The sequence below is a fragment of the Phyllobates terribilis genome, unplaced genomic scaffold (assembly GCF_046119375.1).
Source record: "Phyllobates terribilis strain yellow unplaced genomic scaffold, ASM4611937v1 Scaffold_11__3_contigs__length_659146591, whole genome shotgun sequence".
Lineage (NCBI taxonomy): Eukaryota > Metazoa > Chordata > Amphibia > Anura > Dendrobatidae > Phyllobates > Phyllobates terribilis.
In genome coordinates this window covers 127,817,292-127,832,462 of record NW_027362771.1, presented here as the reverse complement: position 1 = coordinate 127,832,462, position 15,171 = coordinate 127,817,292, and positions in this window count along the sequence as shown.

The window sequence follows — 15,171 nt, the reverse complement described above, 5'->3', positions numbered from 1 at the left end:
TCGGGTACTCAGGTATGCACCATGTACAGCGTGTGCTCGAGTGACATGCTCGAGTCCCTGCTCCGCATGTTTCACGGTTATTAGACACCCAAAAAAAAACATGCGGGGATCGCTCGTGCATGGCAGGCAATCCCCGTAAAGTTTTTTTGGCCGCGAAGCATATGGGGCAGAGACTCGAGCATGTCACTCAAATACCCATGATACTCAATGCATACCAGAGCACCCGATGCAAACTCAAGTAGCGAGCACTTGCGCTCAACACTAGTCGCCATATCGTCATCTTTTTTTTCTTACTTTTGAAAAAAATCCCAACCCCAGCCCTAACCCTAGCACAACCCTAGCCCTAAACCCAGCCCTAACCCTAGCCCAATCCTAACCCAAGAGTTTATTTTTGACGCCGTTCCTTGTGCGGTATAAGTGATTAGACGACTTTATTCTTCAGGTCGGTGTGATTACAGCAATGCCAGAATCATATGGGATTTTTATGACTGACAGCTGTCACACACTAAAAGACGCATTTTTTGTAAAATCTAGTTTTTGCATCGCCATATTTTGAGAGCTATAATTTTTCCAGATTTTGGCAGACAGTCATGTGATGGCTCGTTTTTTGCGGGATGACTTGACGTTGTTATTGGTGCCATTTTCAGGCACGTGACATTTTTTGATCGCTTTCTATTCCGATTTTTGGGAGACAGAATAAACAAAAACCAACAATTCAGGAATTGTTGTTTTTTTTTTTTTTTTTTTATTCTGTTCCGCGTGTGGTAAAATTGATAAGGTAGCTTTATTCTTCGGGTCAGTACGTTTACAGCGGTACCACATTTGTATCATTTTTCTATGTTTTGGCGCTTATACACAATAAAAGCTATTTTATAGAAAAAAATATTTTTTAGCATCGCTTTATTCTGAGAGCTATAACTTTTTTATTTTTCGGCTGATGGAGCTGTATGGCGGCTTGTTTTTTGCGGGACGAGATGACGTTTTCAGCGGTACCATTTTTATTTATATGCGTCTTTTTGATCGCGTGTTATTCCACTTTTTGTTTGGCGGTATGGTGATAAAGCATTGTTTTTTGCTTATTTTTTTTTTTTTTTACCGTGTTCACTGAAGGGGTTAACTAGTGGGACAGTTTTATAGGTCAGGTTGTTCCGGACGCGGCGATACCAAATATGTGTACTTTTATTGTTTTTTTTTTTTTTTATAATATTTATTGATGGGTACATTATATTTTTATTTTTGGTGGATTATTTTTTTTTATATTTTTGCAATTTTTTTTTTTTTTTTTTTTTTCACTTACTGACAGTTTTTATACTTTATTACTTTGTCCCACTCTGGGACTTTCACTTTTTTTTCCTCTGATCGCCTGCATGGCACAGGAATGCAGCACCATCCCTATGCCATGCAGGCTATCAGCGGTGCACAGTGTGAAGGTTGTTTGGAGATGCACTGCGCATGTCCAAACAATTTTCCTGCTGTCTGGTGACCCGGATGTTGTCATGACAACATCGGGTCGTCATGGCAACACCCGGGAAGCCTTTGCAGACTGCGCTGGAAGCCGGAAGAGGAGGTGAGTATCGGCGATCACCTCCCCTTGCCCCCGCAATGCCGCGATCGACTTCGATCGCAGCATCGCAGGGGTTAATGTGCTGGGAGCGGTGCAGGACCGCTCCCTGCACATAGTACCGGGTGTCAGCTGTGACAATCAGCTGACACCCGGCGGCGATCGCGCCCGCACAGCCTGTGTGCGCGCGCGCGATCGCGATGACGTACTAATACGGGTCTGGCTCTTAAGTCCCAGGGCACAGACGCGTATTAGTACGTCAGATGTTATTAAGGGGTTAAGGACATTTTAAAATTTTTGTAAAGCATTCTTAAAAACTTTTAAACAAATTGTATGCAAACAAAATAAGCAGGAAGGCTGTGGAAAAGGTAAATCACGCTGAAGAAAATTTGAGCCAGCTGTGGATTAGATGGAAATCCAGGTAACAGGACAAATCAAGACATCTTGTTAAAAATGATCCACCACAACCCAGATGTTAGTGTACACTTGTGACTTCGAAAGGTCTATAACAAAATTAATATAAACTTCAGCTCATGTTTCTCATGAAATGGATGCATAGAACTAGTGAATTTGGATTAAATACATTGAGGACAAGATTCAACAAACTCTATAATGTATCCTCTCCTTTTAGCCCACTAATAGAAAGAAAAATAGAGTTTAGTTCATTTAACTCCTGCTTGATCAAGGGGAGTGAAGATTGGCAAGAGATGAGATCTGGCAAAGAGCTTCTGAGATGAGGGATCATCCCTTTGCAGGAGTATTAGATGTAGAGGTGATAGAGGGAAGAATACATTCATTTTCAATTAGATCGGAGCATACTATTTCAGTAGTGTCAAAGGACCAAAATATCTGAAGAGGGCATCAGACCAATAGTTCTTTTCAGCTGGTAGCTCAATAGGCGAGAAAGAAGTTGAACTGGGTGAAGAAAAATGTCCACCAAGTTTGATCAGAATATAGTCTACTGGCAGATTAAAGATATTCCAGATTGTTATCTGAAAATATGGTCAACATAAACCTAGTTTCCTTCAAAGCATATTTAACGGCAAGAAGTTACCAATGTCTATCTGCCACTCTGTCACCAATGGAGCAATACTGTTCTACAGGAGAAAAATTTTTGGAAACAGAATTGCAGAGAGTTTCTTGATTCATAAGAAGTTTGTGAGAACCGCTGCTATATCTATGGAAAAGACATCCACTATATGAAAAAAACAGCATGTTAACTGATGTAGAACAGGAGTATATGAGAAACAAGATGGTAGTAATTTGCAAAGCCAAGGACTATTTAAAGGCTCATGTATTGACACCAGTCCAGAATTGCTGAAATCTTCTCAGGAATCCACCTGCGGGCCACCTGAGGAAAGATTATGTTCAAGAAAAGCAACATTTGGCATTCAAAATGACATTACTTGAATGATGTTAATCCAGAAACTTGAAGAAAATTAAAAGGTACAGGTAGATAAGGACATACTGCTATAGGACCCGACATACTACTATAGGACCCTACAGAAAATCTCATTAACAAAATGCTGGAACACGGCTAAAACATTACACAATCCAAAAAGCATAACAAGGTATGCATAGTGACTGTCTGTTATTGAACGCTGTTATCTATCATTTTTTTTTAACCCCTTCACGAACGTGGACGTACCTATACGACGTATAGGTATGTCCTGGCGATTGCCACCCCAGGCTGTTTAACCTCGATATCTATCGCAACATTTAGGAATCTGGGAGAGGGGTGGCTCCCTCTCCAGTCCGATTGGCAATGACATGGCGAGGGCCTGATCATTCCCATGGCAACCTGAGGTCGTCATGACAACATTTAGGTTACACAGCTACGGAAAGCCTGATAGACCATGCTCAGAGCATGGTCTAAGGCAGGGTTCCCCAACTCCAGTCCTCAAGGCCCACCAACAGGTCATGTTTTCAGGATTTCCTTAGTATTGCACAGGTGATGTAACTATTGCCTGTGCTGATGATGGAATTATCACCTGTGCAATACTAAGGAAATCCTGAAAACATGACCTGTTGGTGGGCCTTGAGGACTGGAGTTGGGGAACCCTGGTCTAAGGGGCCTCTGCCAGTGCACTCCTGACAGGTATAATGCATTGTAATGCTAGTGCATTGCAATGCATTATACCAGCAAGCAGAGTGATAAAAGTTACAGTTCCATAGGGACTAAGTAAGAAAGCTTAAAAAAAAAAAGAGGGAAAAAGTTACATTTTTATTTTTTCCTTTCATATTGCTTTAACCCTTTTGACTGTCAGGCTTTAACCCCTTTCTGATGTGGTCAGTAATAGTACGCACCACGTCAGAAAGGCCGGTTCAGTGAGGGCTCCGGCGCTGAGCCCGCACTGAACCGAGCACATGTCAGCTGATTATTACAGCTGACATGTGCCCGCAACAGCCGCGGGTGGAATCGCGATCCACCCGTGGCTATTAACTAGTTAAATGCTGCTGTCAATCTCTGACAGCGGCATTTAACAGCGCCGCGCCGGAAGAGTGTCACTTAACTCGCCCATCGATGACCCCGTCACATGATTGTGGGTCACTGATGGGTGGGCATGACAACCCTGGGTCTGCAGCAGACCCCAGTGGTTGTCATGTAAAAATTGCTATGAGCACCACCTAGTGGACGGCGCTCATAGCACAGAAGCATTTCTGCTACATAGAGGTGATCTGCTCATAACCTCTATGTAGCAGAGGCGATCGGAGAGTTGCTGCTTTTAGTCTCCTATGGAGACTATAAAAGCAAGTAAAAAGTAAAAAAAATGTTTTACAAAATTAAAAAAATATAAAAGTTTAAATCACCCCCCTTTTGCTCCATTCAAAATAAAATAAAAAATAAACCCCACATACACATTCAGAATTGCCCGATCTATCAATATAAAAAAATAATTAATCCGATCGGTAAATGGCGTAACAAGAAAAAAATTCCAAATGCCAGAATTACATTTTTTGGTCGCCCCAACATTGCAATAACAGACGATCAAAACATCGGATCTACCCCAAAATGGTATCAATAAAAAAGTCAGCCCGGCGCACAAAAAATAAGCCCTGACCCGGCCCCCGATCCCAAAAAATGGAGACGCTACGGGTCTCTGAAAATGGCGCCTTTTTTTAAAAAAAATTTTTAAGCAACCTTTGGAATTTTTTTTCACCACCTAAATAAAAAAGAACCTATACATGTTTGGTGTCTACGAACTTGTACTGAACTGGAGAATAATAATGGCAGGTCAGTTTTAGCATTCAGTGAACGTGGTTAAAAAAAAAAAAACAACTGTGGAATTGCAGTTTTTTTGCAATTTCACCCCACTTGGAATTTTTTCACGCTTTCCAGTACAAGATATGGTAAAACTAGTAATGGCGTTTAAAAGTACAACTCGTCCTGCAAAAAATAAGCCCTCACATGGCCATATTGCCCAAAAAATAAAAGCGCTATGGCTCTGGGAAGAAGAGGAGCAAAAAATGAAAACTCAAAAACGGAAAATGCTCCGGTTATGAAGAGGTTAAATATGATCAATACGAAAGTTCACTACCAATTTCCTCTTGTTTTGGAGCTTTTCAATTACCATGTTAGATTTTTGTGGAATGTACAATGTCATCCACATTAACCCCTTCACCACCCAGCCTGTTTTCAACTTCGTGACCGGGCCTATTTTTTCAATTCTGACCAGTGTCACTTTATGTGGTAATATCTCTGGAAAGCTTCAACAGATCACACTGATTCTGAGGTTGTTTTTTTGAGACATATTGTATTTCATGTTAGTGGTAAAATTTGTTTGATATAACTTGCGTTTATTTCTGAAAATATCTGCAATTTGGTGAAACTTTTGCAATTTTCAAACTCTTAATTTTTATATCCTTAAACCACAATATGTCACACAATAGTTAAGAAATAACATTTCTCATATGTCTACTTTACATCAGCACAAGTTTTGAAACATGATTTTTTTTTGTTAGGAAGTTAGAAGGGTTAAAAGTTGATCAACAATTTCAATTTTTTTCAACAAAATTTACAAAACCATTTTGTTAGGGACTACATCATATATGAAGTGACTTTGAGGGGCCTATATGACAAAAAATACCCAAAAGTGACACCATTCTAAAAACTGCACCCCTCAAGGTGCTCAAAACCGCATTCAAGACGTTTAAGTTTATTAACCCTTCAGATGGTTCACAGGAATTAATGGAACGTGGAAAGAAAAAATGAAAATTTTACTTTTTTCCCACCTAAATGTTACTTTAGCCTCCAATTTTTTTTTCTTTTCACAAGGGTAGCAAGAAAAAAATGTGCCCCAAAATTTGTTGTGCACTTTCTCCTGAGTACGCAGATGCCTAATATGTGGTGGAAAACTGTCTGGGAGCATGGCAGGGTTCGGAAGGTAAGGAGCACCATTTGACTTTTGAAATGCAAAATTGGCTGTCGTTTGGAGAGCTCCTGCGGTGCCAAAACAATGGAAACCTCCCACAAATGACCCCAATTCGGAAACTAGACCCCTCAAGGAATTTATCTAGATGTGTGATGAGCAACTTGAACCCCTAAGGGCTTCACAGAATTTTATAATGTTGAGCTGTGAAAATTGAAAAAAAAAAAAACATTTTTCCCACAAAAAGACTATTTTAGCATCATTTTTTTATTTTCACAAGGGTAGCAAGAAAAAATGGACCTCATAATTTGTTGTGCAATTTCTCCTGAGTATGCCAATAACCCATATGTGGTAGAAAACTACTGTCTGGGAGCATGGCAGGGCTTGGAAGGGAAGGAGCACCATTTGACTTTTGGAATGCAAAATTGGCTGGAATAGATAGTGGACACCATATGTTGTTTGGAGAGCCCCTGCGGTGCCAAAACAATGGAAACCTCCCATAAATGACCTCATTTTGGAAACTACACCCCTTAAATCCATCTGCTGGTGTGATGACCATCTTGATACCACAGGTGCCTCACAGAATTTTAAAAAATTGGGACTAAAAAAAAGAAATTACGTTTTTTATGAAAATGTTGATTTAGCCTCAAATTTCTTATTTTCACAAGGGTAAAAGGAGAAAATGGACCCCACACTCGATTTGTGCAATTTCTACCGAGTACGTCGATACACTATATGTGGTCGGAAACTACAATGCTCAAAAAAAATAAAGGGAACACTTAAACAACAGAATATAACTCCAAGTAAATCAAACTTCTGTGAAATCAAACTGTTCACTTAGGAAGCAACACTGATTGACAATCAATTTCACATGCTGTTGTGCAAATGGAATAGACAATAGATGGAAATTATTAGCAATTATCAAGACACCCTCAATAAAGGAGTGGTTCTGTAGGTGGGTACCACAGACCACATCTCAGTAACAATGCTTTCTGGCTGATGTTTTGGTCACTTTTGAATGTTGGTTGTGCTTTCACACTTGTGGTAGCATGAGACGGACTCTACAACCCACAGAAGTTGCTCATCTAGGATGGCACATCAATGCGAGCTGTGGCAAGAAGGTTTGCTGTGTCTGTCAGCGTAGTGCACCAAAGACTGTCCAGGAGTTGGTGGATGCTTTAGTCCAGGTCTGGGAGGAGATCCCACAGGAGACAATCCGCAACCTCATCAGGAGCATGCCCAGGCATTGTAGGGAGGTCATACAGGCACATGGAGGCCACACACAATACTGAGCCTCATTTTGACTTGTTTTAAGGACATTATATCAAAGTTGGATCAGCCTGTAGTGTGTTTTTCCACTTTAATTTTGGGGGTGACTCCAAATCCAGGCCTCCATTGGTTAATAAATTTGATTTCCATTGATGGTTTTTGTGTGATTTTGTTGTCAGCACATTCAACTTTGTACAGAACAAAGTATTCAATGAGAATATTTCATTCAGATCTAGGATGTGTTATTTGAGTGTTCCCTCTATTTTTTGAGCAGTGTACATTTCAGCCACAGTGCAAAGCTCAGAAGGGAAGATGCGCCATATTGGAGAGCAGATTTTGCCGGAATGGTTTGTGGGTGACATGTCACATTGTCAGAGCCTCTGAGGTGCCACAACAGCAGAATCCCCCAAAAGTGACCTCATTTTACAACCTACTCCTCTAAATGAATTCATCTAGTGGTGCAGTGAGCATACTGACTCCACAGCTGTTCCATAGAAATTCATACCATTGGGCGGTGAAGAAAAAATAATTACCACTTTTTTACCACTAAAATGTTTTTTTTTTAACCTCAGATTTTAAATGAAAAAATAGGTAGATGGGTAAATAGTCATTACAACCATAGATGAATTCCCAAAGGCGTGTCATTTCTAAAATTGGTCACTTCAGGGTGGATTCTGCTGTTCTGGCATTTTTCAGAGCCGCCATGTTCCAGAACGGCAGAATCCCCCCTGAAGTGACCCCATTTTGGAAATGACACCCCTTGGGAATTCATCTATGGGTTTAGTGACCATTTTAACTCCATGGATGATTTCCAGAAACAAGCACGCAGTAGAAGTTTTAGGTTCTGGAGAACCCCACCCACCACACCCCTGGAAATTGCTAAGTAAGCTCTACTCGAATATGTCATTCACTAAATAAACCAAATGCTTGAATGACAAAATGGGATGAATTAATACAGTTTAAAAACGTGGTTCTGTGTGGAAAATTTTTAAAGCGGTCAGTGACGCATAAGGCTGGTAATGAGGGGCATTGTGGGCAGTAGTAGCGGGTATCATGCCTCATTCCTCTCTTGGAACATACACGACATCTTCTCTGGGGGTTCTTTCTCGTTTCTGTTGCTGGAATGAGTGCAATAAAATGTCAGTGAGTCTTTTCACATCTTCAGATTCTAATGGATGAGCGGGGCTAACATTTTCAAAAACAAGATTTTCAATGACCTTTTCGTGATAATCAAGAAAAGTATTGTAATTTCCTGCTTTTTTTGTATAACACAAAAGAATTATATGTGGCCACCTGAAACAAATAAATGACTAACTTTTTATACCAGGTATATGATTTTCTTGATTCCTGGTATAGCTGTAGAACCTGGTCTGCAAGGTCGACACCCCCCATGTATTTGTTGTAGTCAATGACTGACACAGGTTTTTGCTTCGGAGTAGAGGATCTTAGTTCTACAGTGGCCCTTGTGGCATCTGTGTGGATTGAGCGGAGGATAAAAATATCCTTCTTATACTTGAGGGCAAGCAGCTCTCCATTGCTTACAGCCCCTGACTGCCCCTTTTGGAACTTTTTGTTGACCAATGATTGTGGAAACCCCCAACTGTTTTTACAAATGATCCCATAAGCCCCTATGTTGTGTTCAACCAGACGTTTAAATAGGGGTATGCTGGTGTAGTAACAGTCTGCATACAGATTGTAGCAGTTTTGTAAAAATGGACTTATCAGCTCCCAAACGATTTTTCCAGATGTCCCCAGATAAGTAGGGCATCCTGGTGGGTTTAGTTGCCTATATTTCCCCTCATAAATGCGAAAAGCTGATGTGTATCCGGTTGAACTCTCGCACATTTTATAGAGCTTTATTCCGAATTTTGCCCTCTTAGATGGAATAAATTGCTTGAGGTGCAGTCTGCCTTTGAATTTTACAAGGGACTCATCAATAGAAATGTTTTGTGTTGGGGTGTAGAGTCTTAAGAACTTTTCTGTCAAGTCTTCAATGATGGGTCTGATTTTATATAATCTGTCATATTCTGGGGCATTTCCGGGCAGGCGTTAACTATTGTCGTTAAAATGCCACAATCTCATTAGCATTTCATAATGGTTACTAGGAAGAACGATAGAAACATAGGGGTGGCTTTAGCAGGGCGGTTGGCCTAGTAGTACCGAATACTCATTTTTTTAACAAGCTCCATGGCAAATGTAAGTCCTAAAAAATGTTTAATTTCCAGAACATTAGTTGGCGTCCATAAATTTGATCTAGCATAATAGGATTCTGGCTAATAAATTGGGACACATATACATTTGTTTGCAGGACAATATACTCTAGCAAGCTGTCAAAAACAAATTAAAATTAATTGCTTCAAAATCTTCCACCTCCACATTTATACCAGGAATGGCAATACAATCAGGGCTGAATGGAGTAGCCGAATCCAAAGCTATCCATCTGGGAAATGCTACATCAAGTGGCACAGCCCATTGTACATTGGCGTGCGCCAATTCACAAGTAACAGGGACAGCGCTTGTACTAGGAAGTGTTCCCTGATTTGGAGAGGTTTCTCCAGCAGCGCTATTTGCCTCTCTTGTTGTACTGGTCCTTGTGTTTGAGGATGGACCAGAATCACTGCTCATTTCAGAGCTATCACTGTTGCCGGTACTAAAGCCCTCGAAATCCACATTATCATCTGACATTGCACTTTATTCACTGTCAGAAGATAACATTGATATGCCTCTTCTGCAGTATAAGACTGACGGGCCATTTTATTCGTTTTTATATTTTTTGAGGTCACTGACGTGACTAACTGATAAGACTACTATCAAATGTTTGGTAAAACAATTGTGATCAAGCCTAACCCTAACTGTAACTTTCTTAATCAGTTTTTTTTACTTTACAGCAAATTGCTGACTGACACAGTTTTTGTCAGCAGCACTTGTCACATGGTTTCTCCTCTGATCGCTCCCTGACTAGATATCAGAGGAGAAACAGCATTTTTATGAGGCAGATCACCTGGGAAAGTTTGTTGCTACAACAATCTTTCCCAGTGCTTGCTCTCATTGGCTGGCATGCTGCTGACGTCATCAGGACCTGAACCAATCAGGTCTCGATGAGGTCAGGGGTCACAGCCCGCATTCTGCATCGGGGTCCCCTTGTTATAACGTAGGTGGGGGTCCCGATCACCGCAAAACCGACTGTCAGTATCTTATAGATGCCCTGATCGCTATTGATCGCGGCATCTAGAAGATAGGAACCTGATCCAATTAGGTCCAGATGATGTCATCTGTCAGAGCTGTCGCTCTGCACCGGAATCACAATGTTTGCAGGACCCTGAAGGTCCTGAGCACTGCAAGATAAACGTCATTGCTGCACAGAGCCCTCCAAGCGCTTATGTTTATATACAGTGGGTGGTTGGGAACCGGTAAATTCCTGTGAAGCACCTGAAGGGTTAATACACTTTTTGAATGTGGTTTTGAGCACTTTGAGGGTTGCAGTATTTAAAATCGTGACACTTTTTGCCATTTTCTGTGATATAGGCAACTCAAAGTCACTTCAAATGTGATGTGATCCCTACAAAAATTGGTTTTGTAGATTTTGTTGGAAAAATTAGAAATTGCTTGTCAACTTTTAACCCTTCTAACTTCCTAACAATGACAAATTATGTTTCACAAATGATGCTGATGTAAAGTGGATATGTGGTAAATGTTATTTATTAACTATTTTGTGCGATATAACCATCTGGTTTAAGGCCATAAAGATGAAAAGTTTGAAAATTGCGTCATTTTCAAAATTTTCGACAAAAATCTGATATTTTCACAAATAAACCCAAAAATAACGGCCTAAATTTACCAGTATCATGAAGTAAAATATGTCACGAAAAACTCAGTCACTGGGATCCGTTGAAGCGTTCCAGAGTTATTACCTTATAAAGTGACACTGCTCAGAATTGTAAAATTTGGCCCGGTCAGGAATGTGAAAACAGGCTCGGTGGTGAAGGGGATAATGTGGATGAGATTGTACATTCCACAGAAATCTAACATGGTAATTGAAAAGCTCCAAAACAAGAGGAAATTGTTAGTGATCTTTCATCTTGATCTTATTTAAAGCCTGATAGTCAATACATGGTTGAAAGGATCCATCTTTCTGCTTAATAAAGAACCACCTTTCTCTACCTAGTGAGGAGGACTTTCATATGAAGCTCCACTCTAATGTCTCCTTAAAGAAGCACTCCCATTGATCTCTATTATTATTAAATGTGTGTATATATACATGTAATGTAGAGTGAGTGTATTAATGTACTCACCTATCACTGCTCTCTCCGGGATCCAGCACCAATCTGCTCCACTTCTCGATGACGTCATCACACTTCAGAATGGCTGGCACACACTATGAGCTTTATGTGTGAGCTGGAAGTCTCTTTTACAGCAAAAGCCTATAGAGCCTTGTTCTGATCCTCCATGGTTTTCATTGTAAAAGCCACTTATAGGTCACACAGAGCGCAGGGTGACCCGGAGAATCTGCAGAGGGGTGATGTCACTGTGAAGCAAAGCAGGACAAAGCTGGATTCTGGAGAGAGTGTCAGTAGTTAAGTATACAGTGGCTTGCGAAAATATCCCCCCCCCCCCCTCGGCTTTTTACCTATTTTGTTACATTACAACCTGTTTTTAAATATTTTTTTGACCTGACTTGTGTGTGATGCATCAGCACTAAATAGCCTAACTTGCTGAAGTTAAGTGAGAAAAATATAGGCAAAAATTAAATTTATGGGATCAAATAGCTAAAAATTGGTATGCATATATGCATTCATCCATTTTGCGATGAAGCCTCTAAAGGTTTCAGGTGCAAACAATTACCTTCATAAGTCACATGCTTAGTGAAAGGAAGTCCACCTGTGTGCAATCTAAGTGTCACATGGTCTGTCAGTATATACAGTACACCTCTTTTCTGACAGACCACAGAGACTGCAACAACAATAAGCCAGAGGAACCACTAACCAAACAACATGAAGACCAAGGAGATCTCCAAACAAGTCGGGGACAAAGTTGCTGAGAAGTAATGGAATTAATGGCGCTATCATAATAAGTACAAGTCCGGGTTGGGTTATAAAAAAATACCCCAATCTCTGATGATCCCTCGGAGCACCATCAAATCTATTAACATCAAATGGAAAGAACATGGTACCACAACAATCCTGCCAAGAGACGGCCACCCACCAAAACTCTCAGCCCGGGCAAGGAAGGCATTAATTAGATAGGCAGCATAAAGCCCAAACATAACCTTGAAGGAGCTGCAGAGTTCCCAAGCAGAGACTAGAGTATCTGTCCATACGACCACAATAAGCCATACAATCCATAGAGGTGGCCTTTATGAAAGAGTGGGCAGAAAAAAAAAACATTTACTTACACACAGAAATGTATGGCTCACTTTGAGTTTGGTAAAACACGTGGGAGACTCCCCAAATTTGTAGAGGAAGCTTCTGTGGTCAGATGAGACCAAAATTTAACTTTTTGCCCACCAAGGTAAACACTATTATCTGGTGCCAAACCAATACAGCTCATCACCCAAAGAACACCATCCCCACAGTGAAACATAACATGGTGGTGGCAGGATCATGCTGTGGGGATGTTTTTTGAGGGCAGGGACAGGGAAAATTGTTTGAGTCAAGGGAAAGATGGATGGTGCAAAATATAGAGAGATTCTTAAGTAAAACCTTCTTTCTGTCAGTGATTTGAGACTGGGACAGAGGTTAACCTTCCAACAAGACAATGACCCAAAGCATATTGCTAAAGTAACAGTTGAGTGGTTTAAGGGGAACGTGTAAATGTTTTGGAGTGGCCTAGTCAAAGCCCAGACCTTAATCCAATTGAGAATCTGTGGTCAGACTTGAAGATTGCTCTTCACCCGAGGAAAGCATCTAACTTGAAGGAGCTGGAGCAATTTTGATTGAGGAATGGGCAAAAATCCCAGTGGCAAGATGTGGAAAGCTTATAGACACTTATCCAAAGCGATTTGCAGCTGTAATTGCCATAAAAGGAGGCTCTACAATGTACTGACTTTAGGGGGGGTGAATAGTTATGCACACTGAAGTTTTCAGTTATTTTGTCCTATTTACTTTACAAAAAAAAATGTTCACAATTGTAGGCATGTTCTTTACATGAACTGATGCAAACCCTCAAAAAAAAACTGTGAAATTCCAGATTGTGAGGTAGCAAAACACGAATAATGCCAAGAGGGGTGAATACTTTCACAAGCCACTATATTAATAAACTCACACTACACTACATGCACACATTTAATTAAACAACAGCCTCCACCTGTGCAAGGAATAAGGGATACACTCTCCCTCTTTGTGGCACCGTCCCTAGGAGGAATTATGCAATCATATGAACAATGGGGTGGAAGAGTAGAAAAAACATCAGCAAGGTTCTTAAAGGGAAATGGGATATTGGAGAATATAAAGACAGGACAGCGAGTGAAAGAGGGTGGTTGAGGTACAGTTTTGATGCAATGCTTGAAATAAGATGGACTCCATGAAAAGATCTGTAAGGAGGAAGATGGTAAGCTGCCATGGTAGGTACTACCTTAGTAAACTCAAGAGTACCAAAGGGTCAGAAATGGATAGGGCCAGAAATGAAATGTCCTCAAAATGAACAACTCCAACCTGAAATAGCACTTAGTGCAATAGCAAATATGGACATAAGAAATTACAGAGCCATTAAAAAGAGGAGTCTCAATTATAAAGAAATTAAGGGAATATTCAGCTTCCTGGCCAACGAAAAGTCAATGAAATTTCCCTCCAGAATTTCTGAATACCTGTGTAGACAAACAAGAGGACAAGAAAATTGACATGAGAACAAAGCAGATATCTTTTTGTCAGACAGAAAGAATTTAAACCCCAAGTGCAAGAGTTCAGAAGATTCTTTAGACGAAGGCTTGATTTCAGCTCTTGCCAGCTGGCATCCCTGTTCATTCTCTTTTGATAGTTCTTGGAGATGCAAGTCGACTCTTGTGGCTAAAGTTACCAGATTGTTGAAGAAGGTCAGCAGATCCTTGCCAGTAAGTTCATCTTTGATTTGGCCATAGTCCAGCAAAGAAAATTACTATTAGAGTTTCATCATTCCAAAGAAGTTCAGAGGCCAGAATTCGAAATTGAATGATATATTGGCCCACAGAATTAGTCCCTTAACTAAGGCATAGGAGTGTGTTGGTTGCGGAGTGAACCCAACCTAGTTAATTAAATTATTTACAGGGAATACTAAAAGCAAGGTCTAGAGGGAATACATCATGATATCATCTTGGCCACTTTCTTCCTATCAGACAAGAACAGATGTAGACAGAGTTGTGTGTGTGGTACAGTAGTTTGTGAAGCGTTGGCAGTCTTTAGGGTTCCTGTAAAACAATGTTGGAGATGGTAGATGTGGGGATAGTTGCGAAGCTGTACTTATGCATCCAACAAAACAGATCACACAACAAGTGAACCCCGGACTCAGTCATGCACATAGACCAAGACATGGTATGAACCCAGCCTTAAGATGTAGATTGTAAGCTTGCGAGCAGGACCCTCACTCCTAATGTAACTGTTTAAGCAGTCTTACCTTGTATTGAATTCATTGTCTGTATATGTCCCCGCCTAATTGTAAAGTACTGCGCAATATGTCGGCGCTATATAAATAAAAATTATTATTATTACTAAGATAAAAGTTGAGATGAGCAGTGACCTTTGCAGACATGTCACCTCCGCAAATGGCGAGATGTCTGTTTCTATGTTCAGCTCAGTCTAGTCATTAAGTCACAGGCTTCCTATTATATACATACATTAGTCTGGTAAGTAAATTGGACCCGACTACTGCATCTTGTTTTTTTTTCTCTCTCGCACACCTAAAGGCCATGTAAAACTCTCCCATATACACTAGCACATAGACTAACATTGGTCCTTGTGTGGTCTGTTATGCACATAGACCACAAACGTTTGTGTGAATGTA